The sequence below is a fragment of the Pempheris klunzingeri genome, chromosome 1 (genome assembly GCF_042242105.1).
Source record: "Pempheris klunzingeri isolate RE-2024b chromosome 1, fPemKlu1.hap1, whole genome shotgun sequence".
NCBI classification, from domain to species: Eukaryota; Metazoa; Chordata; class Actinopteri; order Acropomatiformes; family Pempheridae; genus Pempheris; species Pempheris klunzingeri.
In genome coordinates this window covers 31,181,244-31,200,685 of record NC_092012.1, presented here as the reverse complement: position 1 = coordinate 31,200,685, position 19,442 = coordinate 31,181,244, and the positions used below count along the sequence as shown (strand labels likewise).

At 42.3% G+C, this 19,442-nt stretch overlaps 1 long non-coding RNA gene across 1 annotated transcript; it reads right to left on the bottom strand.

The window, feature by feature from the left end:
• Window positions 1–666: 666 nt before the first annotated feature.
• Window positions 667–18,368, bottom strand: LOC139205692 (uncharacterized). The gene is made up of 3 exons (XR_011584466.1): window positions 18,285–18,368; window positions 1,896–1,972; window positions 667–1,246 (listed from the first exon to the last, which is right to left on the bottom strand). It is a non-coding gene; the product is annotated as an uncharacterized lncRNA (long non-coding RNA).
• Between the last annotated feature and the right edge of the window lie 1,074 nt (window positions 18,369–19,442).

Below are 19,442 nucleotides of genomic sequence, written 5' to 3'. Positions count from 1 at the left end.
ATTGTATCTTTAGTCTTACATGGGAGATGGAATCATAAATTGAATTATTGCGTTCTATCTTCTATCCTGGTTTTAAGGTATTGAGGTTCACTTCTAAGATAGCAAAAATGCCGTGAAGTAATGTTTTATTTTATTGGTCGAACAAGCAGGCAACCTAAAGGGGACTCTAAATATATAGTCATCTTTTATGTTTTGTTTTTTTTTGCTTCTTTAACTTCCATCACAGAGCAACGTGGCAACACGGTAAAGAGGGAGAACTTCATTAGTCCTCAACTGTGCTATCTGAGCACTGATTGGCTGTTGGACCTTATAGAGCCGAGCTACAGAATGACTTCGGAGATGGAACCTTTTCTCTTTTCCAACTGGATGGATTGCTGTGATTTGGTATAATAATTACAATAATAATAATAATTGCATAGTACTTTTCATGTCACAAAATGCTTTCAAATATAATCTGAGATGACTTCTAGTCTAGGCAAAGTCAAAGTTATCCAGCGGTTCTCAGGCATTCATCACGACTTCGATGACCCACTGACTCTTCTTGTAGTGTTGTTATGACAATATGGACTGCCATTACATTTGGTACAGACTTTCATGTTTTCCTCTATTTCTGATTGTAATAACTTTGCGTTTAGTGCTGTTAAGTGTTAACATGCAAGCACATTAAACTAAGACGACGAATATAGCAACCATTATACCTGCTAAAAATCAGCATGTTATCATTGTCATTGAGCTTGTTGCCGTGCTAGCGTTAGCAATTAGTACTTAGTCAGATAAAAGTCATAAAACTTATGATTCTAAGGTCACAAAATCACTGTAACAAAGTTACATTTCATTTGGTTATGCTTTAGATTCATTGCCCTCATAGCTGCTGCTGGCACAGTGCTGAGAGCATTTTGACACACACTGAATCTTACTGATGATTCCAAGACAAAGCGATGTGATCAAATTCTATATTGGTTTAGTTCTCTACAGGCTACTTTGAAGGTGAAAGCCAATTCATCTGCACTTCTTGTCACACGGCCTTCTCTTTGCCAAGATAAGAAATCCTTCACATTCTGCCCACCATCTGAATATCGTCACTCTTTCCTTCCCTCGTCCTCTGTCCTGTACTCCTTTCTCTCCCTCTTTTTCCTCTTTCTTTCTTCACCTCTTCTTCCCCTGCCGTCTTTCATTTAAATATTTCATCCAGTTGTCTTGCGGCTTCTGCGGCTTGCCAAGTGTCATCTAGATCCCAGGGCCGACACTAAAGTGGAGCATGGAAGTCATTTTTAGAGGCGTGTGTGAGAAAGAGAGAGACAGAAAGAGAAAAGGAAAAGGGTCGGGATGAGAAGGAGAAGCAGTTCGGCTGGGGTCTGAGACATCGGGTGGTGATAAGAAGTGAAAAGGTGGATAAGACATGGGAGTGATAACTAATGTACTTCCTGTGTACTTCCCCTTCTCGCCTGTCAGCCCCTCCTGCTGCCAACACCCCCCTTTCCTTCAGCATAAAAGATATAACTGATGTGTGATGCATTGCGTGTGTGTTGTGTGTGTGTGTGTGTGTGAATCTGGGGTGATCTGACATGTGATGTGAAGCAGTTGGTCTGTGTGAGAATGTGAAGATGTACATTTATGTGTCTTTCGGACAAACTGATGGCTGATGTAGAGGTGTGTGTCTGCGTGTGTGTGTGTGTGCGTGTGTGTGTGTGTGAGAGAATACCTGATGTTTGATGTGAAAGTGGAGTACTGAAGGATGACATGGACAGTTAGGAGAATGAGGGAAGAGAGATGAGTGAAACTTCTACTTAGCGATGAGTGATGTGTGATGTGTTTAAGATAAGTGTGTGTCGTTGCACCTAAGTGTTTTGTGTGTGTGTGTGTGTGTGTGTGTGTGTGTATGTGGTCTCTCATACCCAGGTAGACTGCTGGTTCCGGCTCTGGTCAGATGCACTGGATCATAATGGATGGTCTTGCAAATCTCGGCACCAACCTGCAAAACAAAGGAGAAGAAGCAGAGAGAGCGAGAGATGAGATTGTGACCAATCTGTGTCGCCCTTTTGTCCTCGCGGTAACACCGACTCTTGTTGTAGTTTAGATCCTAGCTGTGAAAACACGACGACAAACACGGTTTGCCTTTTAACACATTTTCCCCTGTGTTGTCAGGTAGCTCAGCCCCTTGACATGCACCGGCTCTCACTACAACCACATAAAACCCTGGTATAATACGTTAGGAGGGGGTAAAATCACGTCCATCATACATCTTTATTTCCCGCAGAGGGGATCGCCTCATCCCAAGTGTAAATGAAAGTCACGCTTCTATCGCCACTGCGCAGGTTGACGGGCTGAGCTCGCAATGTTTTATAAATAGAGAAAAAGGATGTGAGAGGTCAAATAGAATAATTATACAGTGCATAGCAATGGTGTCCACTTGGTCACAGTTACTATATGTTTCTATGATCAATATTAGCAGTGTAAAGTAGTACGACATGCAACATTTCTTTTCACAGGTCTGTAACACAGAGCTGACTGTTGCCTTTCTGCTTTGTCAAATTATTTTATCAGGGCAGCAAAAACACAATTAAAATGACACTTATGCAGCTAAAAATAGGACATCCTGAGCAATCATCAGGCATGATGATGAGCCTGATGTAGGATTCACATTTTACGCCCAGTAAGGGTATCCCATCAGGTCAAGATGAGCTAGGACATAATTGGTGGCATTTTAATTCAAAACGTAAATAAAATGTAAATTTAAATACTTATTTTTTTCTTTATATTGGCAGCAAGTATTATACACAGCATAACTGTTTTTTTTTTTTTTAGATTTAAAATCTCTGGAACACACGTAATAATTAAGGTGTCAATGGTTCTTGTTTTCTGCCCTGGCCTCTATACAAAGACCCCTCTTCTCTGGACATCTCCATGTTGCCGCTCTGGGTTTGGGTTCTAGATCACCACAGCGGTGTAAGTCATCACATTCAGTATCTTGCAGAAAGAAGTGCAGAGGTGGCCACTGTCGAGTTTTTCTTTGGCAGCTGTAGCAGGAAATCAGCTTGTCTAAAGTGTCCACACCTCTCTTTGTGTCGTTATGATTCAGGGTGATCTGGTTTACAGTGCTCCTGCTCACTGATCTCTGCACCTCTGGGTAGCATGCTTAAGTGCGCCATATTTTTGCTCCTGCTATTGTCAGCTTGAGGAGTTGTTGTCATAGGCTGTTAATGTAAAATATAAATGATCAGAGGTGAGGTTGTTCCCACTGAGGGCCTGCATCATGTCCAGCACAACCAATTGTGTGGTTCTGAAAAGAACTTAAATGGAACTTCAAATTGTAGGGGCTATACAGCATGTGTAATTTCAAAATTGTTTTTTGCAGAAAATAAAAGTGAGAAATTGAGATTTAGTCAAACCAACCATTGTTTTGGTTTGTCACAACACCCAGAGGAAGGTATACACATCTGTGTATTTTTATAATATATTAGCCAACGGTTCCCAACCTAGGGATCAGGAGCCATAGAATTAGTCATAAGATTAATCAAATGGATCATTAGATCATTACGAAGCTAAAAAAAAATCTATCTTCAGGCTTTTTTCTGTCTGTTGCTATTTTCTTGTGGAATTCAAACTAGTTTTATCCCTTAAGTCCTCAAAAAAGTTTTCAAATGAAGCAGTCCCTCTGAAAAATCCCTCTGGGCGCATCAGACAGCAGCAGCACTCATGTTAGGATTCTTTAAGTCCATCATTTAGTTTTAAAGTACAGCGTGCTCACAATCATTTCGACAACAGAATTGTGTGAAATGATAATCTGTATAATAATAGAATCATAATAGGTAATTATCAACATTCATAAACATGTGAATATGTTAGAACAAAGTACATAAAAATGATCAAATACTTTGGGTCCATTTTTGGTTTCCCTTTCATTATCGTTTTTTTTCTTGATGAAAACCAGAACCAAAGAGAAACAAGTTTTATGGTTACGGGCGTTACAGGTCACCCGGTCACGGTGATGCTTTACATGAGGGTCGGTGTGAAATACAGTGAAAACTAAACAGGTGTGATCTGACATGTTTCCAGGTTATATGTGAGTAAATCAAAGAAAATGAATTTTATATTGAAAGTGAGTGTTAGAAACAGCACATAACCATATAGTTGCCCTATGCAAACAGTCATTCTATGTCTTAATGTTTTTCATCTTTTAGGTCTCTTTTCATTTGTCCCCCCCCCCCCACACACACACACACTCACACACACAATAACTGACCCCTGTGTTTCTGTGTGCATGACGTTTCTGTTCCGCTTGCCAGGCTGCTCACTCACCCCCCACATGTGTGTTTGACCTTTCAACTCTCGCGCTCTCCCCTCAGGAAAAAGGCCCTGCACCTTTGTACATCCAAACACACACACACACAAACACACACACACACACACACACACATACACTGATCCCTCCTTTGAGTGTGTGGATTTATCCTTGCGAGGCCAACTCCGGTCAGGCTTGTGCTCATCCACAGTAACAGATAAAAGGATATATCACTTCCTCAGTCCCTAAAACCACAAGTGTGGGCTGCTGGACACACACACAAACACACACCCACACACACATAAATACACACACGTACACACCAGGCACTGAGCTCCTGAGTCCCCAGCTTAGCACTTGATCCTCTCTCTGGGAGGTTGACACTTCAGAGGGAAAGCCTTCACAAACTCTTTTGGACTACACACACACACACACACAAACACACACACACACACACACACACAGACCCACACTCAGACCTTCGCAGAACGTACAGCAGAGTGAGAGTCCAAAACCTTGGAGGCCTTTTCATGGTGATCTGCTGGTCAGCATCTGTTTACTGTCTAGGATGCTGTTTCCTATTGCTGCGACCATCAGTCATCTCTTGCACCGATTAAAATCCACATTCCGGCGTTTGAGGTGCGAGGGACACATCGAGAAAATCAACAATCCTCCATGTCACTAAATATCCTAAAGCTAGGACGACTCACTGTCTGCAGAAAGGGAAAATCATTTGAGCGTATTGACCTCTCCCCCGAGGTAGGGCAGATCGTCAGCCGTTTCAGCCAGCACTGAAGCACTAATTCAGACAGGCGTGGAGCAGGCGTGAGGCAGACGTGGCCCCGACGTGGATGTCAAATCAGCTAGCATCTTTGCAGGGCCCAAGGGCACCTGACCGCTGGTTTGTGAGAGGGAGAAACTGTGGCCACTGCACCCCAGGGTGCCCGCGTTTAACACAGTATCCTGTCTACTGTTCATGCAGAGGCATGGACAAGCATATGGATGTTGGTTCAACCTGAGGTCAATGTGAGTTTATTTTAGGGGAGGGGGGGGGAGGTATGGACAGCGGATGAGGCATGCGCACACATAGACACACACATAGTTTGAGTGCATGAAATGCTACAGCTTATTTTAACTGACAGATGTTTCGAGACAACTGCCACATGAGTTAGGCCGTGTTAAACCCAGCTTAAAGGACTGCTCACCATTTGTCTGTCTCTGTGGTTTTGCTTCTTTAGTTCGTTTTTGGATTAACACTGAGTTTTTCCTCATTATTCATCATTCTTCATTATGTTGATAATAAATTGTATCCCAATAAATGTTTCTTTCAATCTTTCTTTTCATTTTTGGAGGGTACAGACATGCACATACACATCTTAGGCCAAATCCTAAACCCTAACTACTTGCAAAATTCCCCAGATTGATTTCTACATTCCTTAATCCTAACCTTAAACCCTATTATAACCTATGACTAATGCTAATTCAACACTCTAACCTAAATGTCACGAATATAAAAAGACACAGACCCCCCACGATACACATACTCAGCTTGTTCTCCTGAAACTGGAAACAGAGTCAAATGCCCTTTGCGTCACGTCAGGGCCCCTCGTGTGTGAGACAGCATCAGCATTGTCACAGCCGACAAATGTGTGCTGATTTTCTCTCCCTCTTCCTCTACTTCACTTTCTCTATCACCATTAAATTAATCTGTCTCTCTTTCCATTTAGCAGGTGTCTTATGCGGGGTAGCGATGGGGTGAAAGTGGGTGGAGGGAGGAGGCTTTGGCGGAACAGCAGGGAGAATGTCACAGTAAGATAAATACCGGGTGCCGTTGAAGTGGCTTTGGGCTCAGCTCAGGCTGACGTGACAAGAGTATCGGCCCATGATTTGTATCCACAGAAGCCCCCAGTGTGGAGTGGCTCCCACACACACATCCTGAAATACACAGCATTTGTCTCCTGAGTGTTTCTGTAATCTAGTGCTATGTTTGCATAGCTAGCAATATCATAATATACTGTATCATAGTGAAGCTGCTAATGGCAGCAACTTAGAAGAGATAATATGGGAATGTTAATATTTCCAATCCATCAAAACCTCTCAAAAATAAAACCTTTTTCACCAGCAAGTCTTGGGCCCTGGGTTTGTTATGGGTCTTCACTTTGGAAGTACCAGAGACCAAAGTGGGTTGGATCTAAAAGGAAAACTATGGATTATTACATTTTAAACGTATTTCTATTGCTTAAGACACAGGTTCTATTAGTCGTGATAACATTATACAGATCTTCGAATGCAGTCACAGAGTCACTGCTATGAGTGCTCCAACAATGACTATAATATCTGTTTTGAAGAGGAAATGAAGGCATATTGGTTAAAGCCACAGCCACTGCTGTTTCACACCACACTTGCAAACCTTTGACCCGTAGTTGTTAACATTCACAGCTGTCCTGTGTACTGAACTATGCAATGGCAGAGTTTTGCACTGATAAAGGCTTTCATTGTCCCCATATACTCAGTTTGTAAAAATCACAGAGCTAATTGCCTACAATCAAAATGAAGCATTACAACCTTAAACAGGGTTACAAACTCATTTAAATAATGTGTTTCAAAGTTTCACTTGCTTTAGGCAATGCGGGTGGTGAGACATTCCTCAGAAGGTTTACCTTAGCTGTATGTGCTCTACGAACCCATGGACTCAATTCACCCAAATAATTTTTGTTTTTTAATACACAAAAAAACAAAAAATGTTGAAGTTCAATAATTCAGAGGTCTAAAAGCAGAGGGCCATCTTTTCTTTGTCAGCATGAACAGTAGTTTTAGTTTAATGACAATGTTCGCTCAGACTGGATGTTCAAATAACTGCCAGCAGAATGTTCTCTGTTAATGTTCCAAAATGAACATCATGGTGATTCATTAAAGATCCAATACCATCTTTAAATAATTCACAAAAAAGGTCCAGAACCAGGTGATTATGCCTTTCTAACAGAGGTGTGCTTTTATGAGCCAAAAGATTCCTTTCTCTTTTCAAAAGGTTATTTGGTTACGTAGTGATTTATATGAAAAAAATACATCACTCAAATATGAGTGAGATTAGTAAAGACCAATAAAATCTAACCATAATTTGTCCCCTGCAATGTCTGCAATGACCAGACACATCATCTGATCCTCTAAAAGTTGAAAGAAAGTTAGATTTCCCCACAATATTCAGCGTTCATCCAGCCCAAAAATACACAGGATGTGTTGCATTCACTGAATTCCTCTAGCCTCATGTCAGTGCCAACCAGCAACAGTAACACATCAACTGCGTGCACGGATCAGGAGTGTGGGCCAAAGTTTTTGCTCGTTCTGTATCCTCTGTGTGCCATGCACAGGTGTCTGATACACGAGCTGGTCACGCATGTCTGCACAAGTAAATCACAGTGTGCTTGTATCTGACCATCACTGATGTACATGCTAGGACACATCTGGACTGGGTGTTTTTCAATGTCACAGGCAATGCACTCACTTGACTTTTCAAAACGGGTCTGTAGTTAATTTGTTACTAAACTGTTTTGCCATGAATCATTGTGTTTTCGGTCAAACCACGCATACGCTTGCAAATAACGACTCTGAATCATGCATGTGACACTTCTGTCTCTGTTGTTGTTCTGTACTTCAATGGAGTTCCAACATGTAGCTGCTGGTTAAAGAAAAATACATAGTGTTTTTTTGTTTTTGTAAAACTCCTACAGACAGCTCTAGCTGTGTGCATGTTTGAGTACAAACAGGCTGGTGAGACAATAGGTTACTTCCAGATTGCTCTGATTCCCAGTCCATTAAATACTGACACTTTATCACCCCCTTTGTGACGTGATAATGACTTTAGCATCTGTATGAGACTAAAATGCAACCTAGAATAAAAAGTCCATGTAGGGATGAGGCCTACATGGCAGGAGTGGGTCAAAGGCTGTTGTACGTGTCCCATGTGAAACCAAAAGTCAGTGTTGACATTTAGCCCAACTCAATTTAACCAAGTGGTTGTGACATCTAAACCTAATGAAAATGTGTTTCAGAGCGTTAACCACACGTTTATTATTGTTATCCTGACAACGAAGGTCCTGTATACTGCAGCCAGTGTGTTTAAGATCACTAATGGGTGACCCGCTGACTCTCCTCTATGACGCCTAGGACAAATATCTTACTGTGCAGACACAGATGCTAAAGGGTGCCTTGTGCATCGGTATCAGACACCAAAGGGACGTGACATAGCATCACTATTTGACGACATGGGAATGAGAAGGGGCATGCCGAGGCAAGCTGACCTGCTGATGCTGTTGTGGCACGGTGGCAGGATATCTCAGATCATACGAGTACAGGCACAGATACATCTCCTCATACATCTCCATCCCTCACTTTTTTTTTGGGAAATGGAAATCTACAAGAAAACCTAAACTGTTTTAAAGATTAAAAGAATGCTAAATTATTAAATTTGTGCACACAAACATCTTGCCAAAGCCTTAAGTGGAAGTTTAGTTGAGGAATAAAAGCAAAAACAAAATGAAGCGCTCTATTTACCAAGAGGAAATTTTGAAATGAAATGGTGTTACACTATCAATGTAATATCTGCAGGCAGGAGTAGCACCAGATGTACTTTTCCACTAATTTTGCCTGTAGGTAAAAATGTTTTAAAGCCAGACATGTAAATAAGAATCCACCACCCTTTACACACCCTTGTGTCACTCCAGATTTGATTTTTAAATGCTCCTCTTCATTCCTTCACTGCTTTCCCCTTTGCATCATCCCAATTTCTCTTTTAATTTGCTTGTAATGAAGCTCCCTCTCTCTCTCTCCTGTCTTTATTTCTTCCTAGAAGTGATTGGTGTGTCAAAATGAGGAGGGAGGGATGGCTGGGAGAGGCCCTACCATAATTAATAAAAGCAGCCCATTCCAATTTAAGAGGCTGATTAATGCAACAGATACATCACAGCATGGAGTGGACCATCTCTCTATCGCTCTCTCTGCTCATGACAGGATAGAGACAGAGCATGGCATTATTGGGTTATGGCAGAATATGCTCATAATAAATCTTTGTAGACAGAATTATTTTTTTTGATTTTCATGGCCTAAGCCTCACACTTACAATTACACAGGATAGCCACTAGTTCTTGTCTTTACACTGCTGATGCTCCCATTTACTGCCATGCTGCACAAGCTGTAAAAGCCAATGAGGAATCTCAAATCTGCTCATTTTTAACCAGAATATTTTACTGAACCTGAATCCCCAGGGACCAACGTCAATGTAACTGTATGTCTGAACTTGGTCATCCAAACAAGTGTGACTGAAATTGTGACAGATCCTCATTCGTCTCTGCAGCTCATGTGCATGAGCTTGACTCATGGACGGGTTTTGCATTGTATGTTTTTGTATAAATAATGTTTATTCTTATCAACGTGTGAAAAAGTTCCTTGTATTTTGCTTCATCAGTGAAAGACTCTGTTTAAACTGATTTTATACTTGAAATAGCTGTTTTTTGGGTTTTTTTTATAAATGATAAGGTTTGTGTGATTCTTTTTTTCTTACTGTCCCATGAAAAGACCAAAACCACTCAGTGAACTGATCCTCCTATCAAGTGTTGCCTGTGTAGCCAAAGCATGATTTAGTCTATTCTTCTATGCCATAGAGCCCCATTATTGACTAAAAACTATCTAAACTCATTAATGAATTACATCGTTGTACTGGGTGACAACTTCCTGTGTTACAACAAACATGGTTGCTGTATTTTTTTGTTAGTTGGTCCCACTTACACCATCCTGGCATCCTTAATTAATCCATGGCTGAAAATAGTCCCAAACAAATCCTCTAATTACCTCTGTTTGAGTAAAGAAACTACAGCTGTATTAAGACCATTTCTCAGCCAATTCTAAACTAAATGAAACCGTTCAAAGGTGGACTCTTACAATAAGGAAAATATAGAATAATGGCAGCTTTATCCTTCAATCTTGAAGTATTGTAACATTTTTTGTTTCTTTGTGATATCTGATCATGTGAATTTCATTTTTGATAATGTAATTACAATTAAATAAACCATATAAGCCATGGATGTGTGTATACAATTTTGTATACAATTTTTTCAGTTTTAGCTTGTGGGTTGAGTCGTGTAGAGTTTATAGAGAATATGTAACATCTGTTTGTGTGCCTGCTTCCTCTATGTTCTTTCATGATAGCACCTAGCTTTAGATAGAACTCAGTTTACTACCCAAAATGCTAAATAGGCACATAATAGAGCTCATCTACACCCATTACTACAAGTATAACAACAATTTAAACTGCTGTTCCAACCATTACTTCTGCACCACAAACAATAAGCGGACAAATAACCAATGGACTTGAAATGAACACTGCTGTGTTTGAATTTTGAGTGTTTCTCTGTAGGAGCAGGCACTGTGAAAGGTAGAATATTGTGATCCCTGTATTCTTAAAACACAGTGCTTCAAATAAATTAGATAAAGAAAAACAGGTAACTGGTCTTTTTTTATTTAAAGAGGAGCTCCCTGGGGCTCTGGAAGAAGTCCTGGTGGTCCCAAAACCTGACTTTGAGAAACCACTATTTTCGAGCAGCGTAACCAATGAAGTACAGTAATGGAGTGTAGTGGCCTGAAGTGTAGCTATGAAGTCCTCCCTAATGACTCTAGCACATGTGTGTCTGGCTTTCAGCCCTCTCATTAACGTCACTGGACACTGTATACTCTGTGGCTGTGTGTGTGTGTGTGTGTGTGTGTGTGTGTGTGTGTGTGTGTGTGTGTATGTGTGTGTGTGTGTGAGAGAGAGAGAGAGAGAGAGAGAAAGAGAGAGAGAGACGCTGCTGTTTGCCAATATAGCAAAGCTTAGAGTGCTCCGGTGATCTCATCTCCTCTTAAGTTTGCTCACCCTGTGGCTGTGTGTGTGTGTGTGTGTGTGTGTTCATGTGCACACCCACCGACTCAACTTACTGTGTACTACATGTAGAGGAGTATACTTCATGCACAGGTGAGGGATGTCTTTCATTCTCCAGCAACTGGAAGGATGTAACATGTGTCACCTCCCTTTACAGAAAGTGGCTTCCTTTTTCCTCATTTTTCACTCAGGAGTAAATGTTTGGTAAATGTTTCTGTTTCATTTTTGTTTCAGTTACAGATGTTGCAGCTCTGGTTTATGAATAAACGAGACCTGTGTGTGTGTGTGTGTGTGTGTGTGTGTGTGTGTGTGTGTGTGTGTGTGTGGTAAACAGGGTGGTTTGCTCTGTGGAAGAAGGAATTTCCCCCAGCAGTCCCCATCAGTAATAGTGCCTGTAATGAGCTGCAGCTGTCAGAGTGGTTTCCGCACACACATGCACACAAAACACACACATGTACACAGTAAGGAGGAAGCAGTGACTCACTCAGCAGTGTGCCGTCACACTGTATGCTGATAAACAGTGTAACTCATCAGACTTGCATCAGATATTAGACATAAACATTTCCTTAGAAATACCTAGCCCCTCTAAAAATATCTGAGCCTGTGAAACTAATTACAGTTTATGACTTATTGTATAACTAACACACCCTATTTGAGGTTCTGATTTTAAGATACGGTGAAATGAAAAAAAAAAAAATCCATGTTCTGTTACCCTGTTATCTTTTGGTTTGTGTAAAATATATGTCAAAAAAGCAAAATTCAAATTTCATCTCTATTTAAAAATGACTCAGTTCGTCCAATCAAATCGCACCACGAGACAACCCTTGGCCTCGTTAGCTTGTGAGCTGTAGAGGCCGGAGAAGCAATATCACCGGTCTTAGATGTGGAGATATCAGCAAGATTATGCTTGGTTGCAGTCTAATTTACTGATTTCTCCCGTGTCCTCCTTCTCCCCAGCAACAATGCAAATGAAGGAAGCTAAAGGTGCTCTAATTGCCATTTCACTGCATCTTTAATCCTAATGTTCAGTTTGGGGTCCTCACCCTGGGCAAAAAGCTCAAATGGCTCAAAAACATAACCCTGGGCAAAAAGCTCAAGCAGCTCAGAAATACATTTAATGTCGTTTTATCAGCTACATGCTCGATGACTTCTGCCGATTTTAAAATAATTGCTTTTAAACACGATTTTAAAAAGATGACATGTTTCAGGAGGTCTGCAAGATGAAATCACCTCTGTTTGGGTCTCAGACACCCCAGCTGTAAAATGTGGTTACACACAGTAGATTGTCCTGTGCTGTACACCTACGATTAGTGTCCGCACTACTTTACATGCAGCACCACACACAAGCTTTTTCTAATTTTTTTTATTTCTATTTTTGTTTTTTTGTAATGTTGTTTGCAGGATTGTATATTAGGACAATGATGCAAGCAGGACTGGGTGATTATTTGTAATTACCATGAGACCAATCATAGGCCACCATATGTTTTTACTCTGCATGATCAAGCTGCTTGTTTGTACATAAGTGTAGTGATCATTTAATTTCTGTTGTTATCACATTTTAACCAGAATATTAGCGTACATGTCAGTTTCTAATATCATATAAACTACTTAATTGCAGTTGTGTCTTGTTGTCTGTAATGTGTTGTAATAGAGAATACACACAAATGTATAGCTACTGAAGCATCAGTCAGAGCTACCTGTCCTCCCGTCAGGTTTCTTGGCGCTGACCTGCCAGGCTTCCCAACAAGTTATTCTACTAATTTGACTTTGTTCACTGGAAACAAAAATCACAAGTAAGCCACAAACTATAGTGAAAATAATTAAAGCAGCACCTCATGGCAGCCCAGCTGAGCCGTGGCTTTGTGTTTTGGCTGGCCGGGCCCTCGGTGACCTCTGCCAATTTTTTTTATCTCATTTCACTCTAACTTTGTAGATCAGACTTTAATTTTGAAGCGCAGACCACGGGACAGTGATGAATAGGCTACATCAAGCAGGGCTTAAATTACCCCTCTCCCTGGTGGCAACACTGACCGCAAGGAGAGGTGTGTGTGCATGCATGTGTACGTGTGTGTCTGTGTTGGCTGTTTGTGCGTGTGTGTGTGTGTGTGTGTGTGGTGACCTAGTAACAGCAGACAGAGAAAGAAAGAGGGCTGGTCAGCACTTGCCCTCTCAACCCTGCTAGCTCCGCAGCACACCCAAAGAGGCAGGAGGGGGGAGGACACTGGGGAGGGAAAGAGAGAGAGAGAGAGGGGGGGGCATCTACTCAATCTTTTTCAGCTCCTCTTGTCAATGCCTTGTCTTGTTTTTGGTGGGAGTTTGTAACTTTTAAGGTTATTTGAGGAGAGTATAACCCTGGCCTCCTTTTTTTTCTTTCTCTCCATGCAAATAGGTGGCTGTTTTTTTGTGTTTTTTTTTTAGTGAATACCACCACCAGCGGTCTTTGTTAGGGAAGACAAATTTTGGAGGTCATTCAGATATTGACGAAACCTTAACACTACATAATAAAAGAGTCTGTCTCGAATTGAGGAGGGAGAGGCAGGAGGGTTTGGCCAACAGCCACAGGCACGGCCTAAGGCTGAGAGGAAGAAAATCAAAAACAGGGTGACAAAAAACTAATTTCTGGGAGGAAAAGAAAACTACATATAAAACTAAAGGAGGGGTTTAAAGGGGGCTTTTGGACTGCTCCTTTCAGCCTGCCCAACTTAATAGAGAAATAATATCTTTCCCAACAACAAACCACTCAGTACAAGAAAGAGTTGGCACGTTTTTTCTGCTTTATGCATTTTCCCTCAGACAATTCATGGCTAAATGTTTATACTGTTTTAAAACGTTTTTTGGGGAAAAATTATTTAGACTCAATATCAGAGTAAATTATTTGTTAAGAAGAATATTATTCAAGCAATATATTCCACTGAATCTGTATGTGCAATCTAATTTGGTCACCTACACACTGTTTTATCAGCTTTCATATATTTATTAGTCGCTGTCCCACTTTTTGTCCTGAGTGTTCGGTCATGCTGAGAACGTATAAAAGGATTCAGGGGCTGTGCCGTAGTTTGGGGTTTAGAAGACACACAATATATCATATTGTTTCTGTCTTTTTTTTTTTTCTTTCCTGCGCCTTTTCCATGCTGCTCTGCTGACTGTCCCTCCCCCTGGCTCTTTATCCAGTCTACTAGAAACCAGCGTGCCATGAAGCCGGTGCGCCACGCCGCCTCTCCAAGCCAACGTGATCATCGTAGATGAAGAGGAAGAAGAGGGAAGAGAAAAAGAGTAAATCACGGCGGGTGTAGAGTGGTGGAGCTCTGAGATAAATCACAGTAGTTGTGCTCTAAACCTCCCCCAGTTTCAACTCAACCGAACGCATCTATTTGCGTTATGAGGAGGGGGCGGAAATTCACTAAAGCCTAATCTGGACTGTGGCAAAGCCCCTGCAGCTAAAAGAATATTGCACTGGAACTTTAAAAGTCGCTTTCACTGGTTGTATATCTGGGAAGAAAGTGTGTGAATGAAACCTAAAAAGCTGTTTTTCTCATGATACACCCATGTGATTAATTACATCTTGAAGGTCGCCAAAATTCCATCTTAAGAAAACATTTAATATTCTTGTGGGTGTGTGTTTTCCGCGCGTTATGTCGATGGGGTCTCTTCGTAACTTCACTCAAGCCCAACTTTATCTTGGCTGCTCGTTTCTAAATAACAACAATAATAAAACGACAGGATCGAATTTGGACTCAGTCACTCCAGCGAGAGCCACAACCGTATCACGCCGTGCGTCCGTGGAGAGGCTTTGGAGTCCGTCTGGTGCGTAAAGGCAGCAGCGGCAGAAGGCAGAGGCAAGTTCCCGATTTTACTACACTACAGTAGTCCTTCATCACACACAGACGCGCGCACATATACACACACACACACTCACACACACACCTTCCATCCCACTGAGGGAACACCGGCACATGACCTTTATGCGTAAAACAGAGGTTTCACAAAATAGATGGCAGTAAAGCCTACAGGAGTCTGGACATTAGTGTGCGCGCGTCCTCACACTGAAGCTCAGTTTCTCTCTTTAATTCCAGGTGGAATCTGTAGTATAATTGTTTATGATGAAGTTCATCACGTACATACCAATTCCCCCCCCCACATCCTTAATAGAGTCTTTGGCTCAAACACTCAAAAATGAGTCACCCACGTGGCTGTCACAATATTCCTTTGCAAGAGTCCGCGTCCTATAATACCAGCGAACTCTAATTATGTCACCACAGATTCATTTCGCTGTATGATGCATATTAGAGGGAAGAAGTAAATCTGTTCATATCAGTCTCACTGATGTCAGAGACCAAAGGCGAGAGAGTTCAGTTAACTAAGTTTGAATTTCAGGGAAAACATGAAAACGCACTCAGCGACACTGTGAGATTTATCCTATGGGCCTATTGGCAAGAATGAACAATATCTGATTTGATACCTTATTCAGTTCGTCACGGAGAATTTTCTTGTGTGATACAAGCAGAACACAAATTAAATATTGGTGACTTGCTCGTGTAGTATGTGTAAGAAAAAAAAAACATCACCATTGTCTTTAACCACTGAAAAAAAGGAAACGCACCTCTGCATCATTCGCAAAAAAAAATACAATAAAAATAAATCAGGAAGAGATGGAGTTTTATTCTCTCACACAATAATTTTAAAGTTCAAAATAATTGTTTACCCACGAGAAAATATTTCTGGGTTACCAGATTTACAATAAACTTGGTAGCCTGACTCAGAATCACACCGCAAGTATCATAAACTATCAACTTCGATTCCAAATAGGTTGATGCATCGGTGTGTTCCTGGAATGTTGGCACTGTTTTCTGAAATGACGCACGTGTCTACCTGCTCTCAAACATGGTGAAATACTTTTTTTGTACCAAGACTCAGTGCAGTCCAGCTTTACATCAACATTTCAGTGTTTTGGAAAGTTTTATGTGGGCTCAACGTATGTTGTGAACTATCTCTCTCTCTCTCTCTCTCTCTCTCTCTGTCACCACACACACACACACACACACACACACACACACACTGCTCGTCTCTGACTTCATAACTTAACGTAACATTTTGGAAATAACTGACAATATGTCAAACGGAGAAATATTACATTTCAAACGAATCTCGTGACTTTATTTTTTTCTGCCTCCTATGAACACTGGCTGTGGGGAAAACGTCCGCGTGAAATGCTGATGCAAAAGGGGAAAAAGTAATAGCCACGTAAATAAAGCGCACTGATTTAACCACGTGGCGTTGACAAAACCCACTCACAGGCTTTGTGTTACTTTATATATATAATATCCACGGCGCTGTTTCCACGGATCACACATGCCCACAGTCTCACCGGTGCTTTGGCGACGTGTTTTTATTTCACACATCGACAACTGAAAGGGACACAATTCTTAAAACTTCAGAACTAGAACTAGGACGCAGTTTAACATTTCCCATCAAACTGAATGCGCTCTAACCAAACACACCTGGCACACAACGAACTGTTAAGTTTACCAACCTAAAGCCAGTTCACCGCAGACAGGTATTTATCCCCAGGACCTCTCAGTGCGCATCAGGAGCCTGTGCGGCGCGTTAAATTGAACGGTCATTCGACTTCAAAGCCGAGGAAGAATTATTTTGTGGTAATATTTTTGTATTCCTGCGTTTGGAAAAAGTACATATCAAAGTCTCCCCCCTCTCTCTCTCTTTCTCCCCCCCCTCCCTCTCTCCCTCTCTCTCTCTCTCTCTCTGTCCACACACCGTCCTACTATAGTGTACCGTATAGTGGGGTCATGTCTGTATGTCTGCATCCCCTTTACTGAGTCCTGAGTGCCCGGTTCAGGACACTTTTGCCAAATTTATTTTTTTTAAAAGAACAAAGATAACCAGATATCTCTCCTGGTGTGCCACGAAAAAGAAAGAAAGAAAGAAAGAAAGAAAGGCCTATCGAATAATTAAACTGGTTAAAATGTTTCAAAGAAACACCGTGGGGTGCGTTTGACAGGTTTTAGATTGTATGCTTATGAAATAATAAACATTTTAAACAGTCTTTTATTTTTTCTTGACTTGTAGAAGTTGGAAAGCGACATCCTCGGTTTCAGTTGGTGACATACATGCAATGAGATTCGCTGCTGACCACAACACAGAATCCGCCTGACCCGAGACATCCTGGTTATTAGTGGACACATTCCATATCTGTTTTACTCATAAACATGATTACAGAGCAAATTTAAAATGTTGTTTTTTTGTTTTTTTTTCATCCGAGCTCAAAGCACCGAAAACTCCGCTGAGTCTGAAGCAAGAAATATTTTTGAAAAATCTTGTGCTGAGGAAGTAAAAGTATTTCCATGTCTCAAAATTCAGCGACTTGGCACGAGTTTTTTTTTTTTTTTTTTTCTGTTCTTGTAGATATTTGGGAAGGCGAATAAAATGCTGGCGCCGTAATAAGCAAAGAACGACCGGAGCTCTATTTGGGAGTGAAAATGGCAACAAAAACGCAGCGCGCTGTGTGACGGGCTTTTAGGAAAGTGGACTGTGTCAATCAGTGGAGGAGAGCTCTCCGTCGCCCGCGAGCGCGCGCACGATGCGTGTGTTTGTGTGAGTGTGAATGAGTGTTATGTTTGAGTGTACACTGTGGGGTGGGAGGGGGTATTGTAGTATCGCAAGGAATGTGCGCACGGCAGCTGTGTGTGTGTGTGTGTGTGTGTGTGTGTGTGACACTGATGGATGCGCCAATGGAAAGACGGACAGATGCTTGGGCGGATCTAACGGCATGCAGTGGTGGAGCGGCGCACATAGTCGCGGCGAGATTAGGGCGAAAACATCCTCGATCGGCGGAGAGTCACCAATCACCAATCCTTCCACCGAGCCCGGTGAACGAGAGAGGAACGGACAGACTCCCCGGTTTACCCGAGGAGCGACACGGGGGGAAAGGCTGAGAAGATCTGATTCCCTCGGCGGATCAGACGAAGAAAGCTGTTTCTCCGGCTATTGACGAGCGTGAGAGACGAGGCGCAGCAGCACCACATCTGGCGCAAAGGAAGACAGGAGGAGAGGGAAAGGCAGCCTTTGGAAACTCACCCCTATTGCCCTCCCTTGTTCTTCCATCCCCTCCTCAAGAATCCTTTATCCTTTGTTTTCGCCGCCGTGAGGCCACGCGTTGCGCCCTGAGGATTGCCTGAAAAACACAGGAGAATATTTTTTATCCACTTCACCAACAACCCAAAAACTTTTATCCCTCACTGTAAGGTGAAACACTGCGAGAAAAGGGAGCAACGATCTTTCCAGAAAACACTTGAATCTACATCTCAACTGAGGAGGATTTTGAGCTTACCTGTAGAGAAAAAAAGTACTTTATTCCTTTCATTGCCAATAAAAGGGACAGCGCTTGGTGAGGGTTTTGCGCCTCTCCGGTCACTTGAGGCGCAGGAAGGAGAGCGGAGCGCAGTGTTGGGAGACACGTCTGATTCGCTGCGTGGCTGATTTAAATAGCTCCTATCAGGCCACGTAAAGAAAAAAAAAAGGGGGAGAAAAGTACCATCAGCGGCCAACAAAGTGTTTGGCAGTAGGCGCTAGAGCTCGGCTGATCCGTGCGCTCCAGCCAGCCTGCATGCATGGGAGCAGCCTGAGCCCGTCCCCTCCTCCTCCTCCTGTACATTATTACAACAAGGGAGACCCAATCAAGCACGTATCTCATCGATTCACGCACACACAGACACACGTGCGCAGTTACACGGACGCGCGCGCGCGCACGCGCCCCCACGCACACGCATGCAAACTGTGTGACTTGCCCTCAGCGGATTTTTCAAAGCGCTCTCGGACAAAATATCGTAGCCGCGCCAGGCAGGGCAGCGTGTGGGCGACCAGTCCCGGTCGTCACCTCCTCCTCTTCCTCCTCCTCCTCCTCCTCCTCCTCCACCTCTTTTCTCCTCCGCTGTCGGTCCTGAGAATAACAAACTGAAAAAGCTGCATGTGGCTTTTTTTGATCACCACCAACAGGACTTGCCAGAAGGCGAATGGATTTTTATGAGATGGTCTTAGGCACGTTTCAGCTGGTCCACCTCTTGGCTTTGAATTGCGCGTGATTACCGGGAGGGAAAAGCGAAAACCTCATGGATAGCGCGGCGGAGGATCAGCCCGTAAAGTAAGTATGCGTTTCCGTTCAGATCACGCTGTCAGCCCGTGTGTGCTTGTGAATGATACAGAATGTGTGTGTGTGTGTGTGTGTGTGTTTTTGTT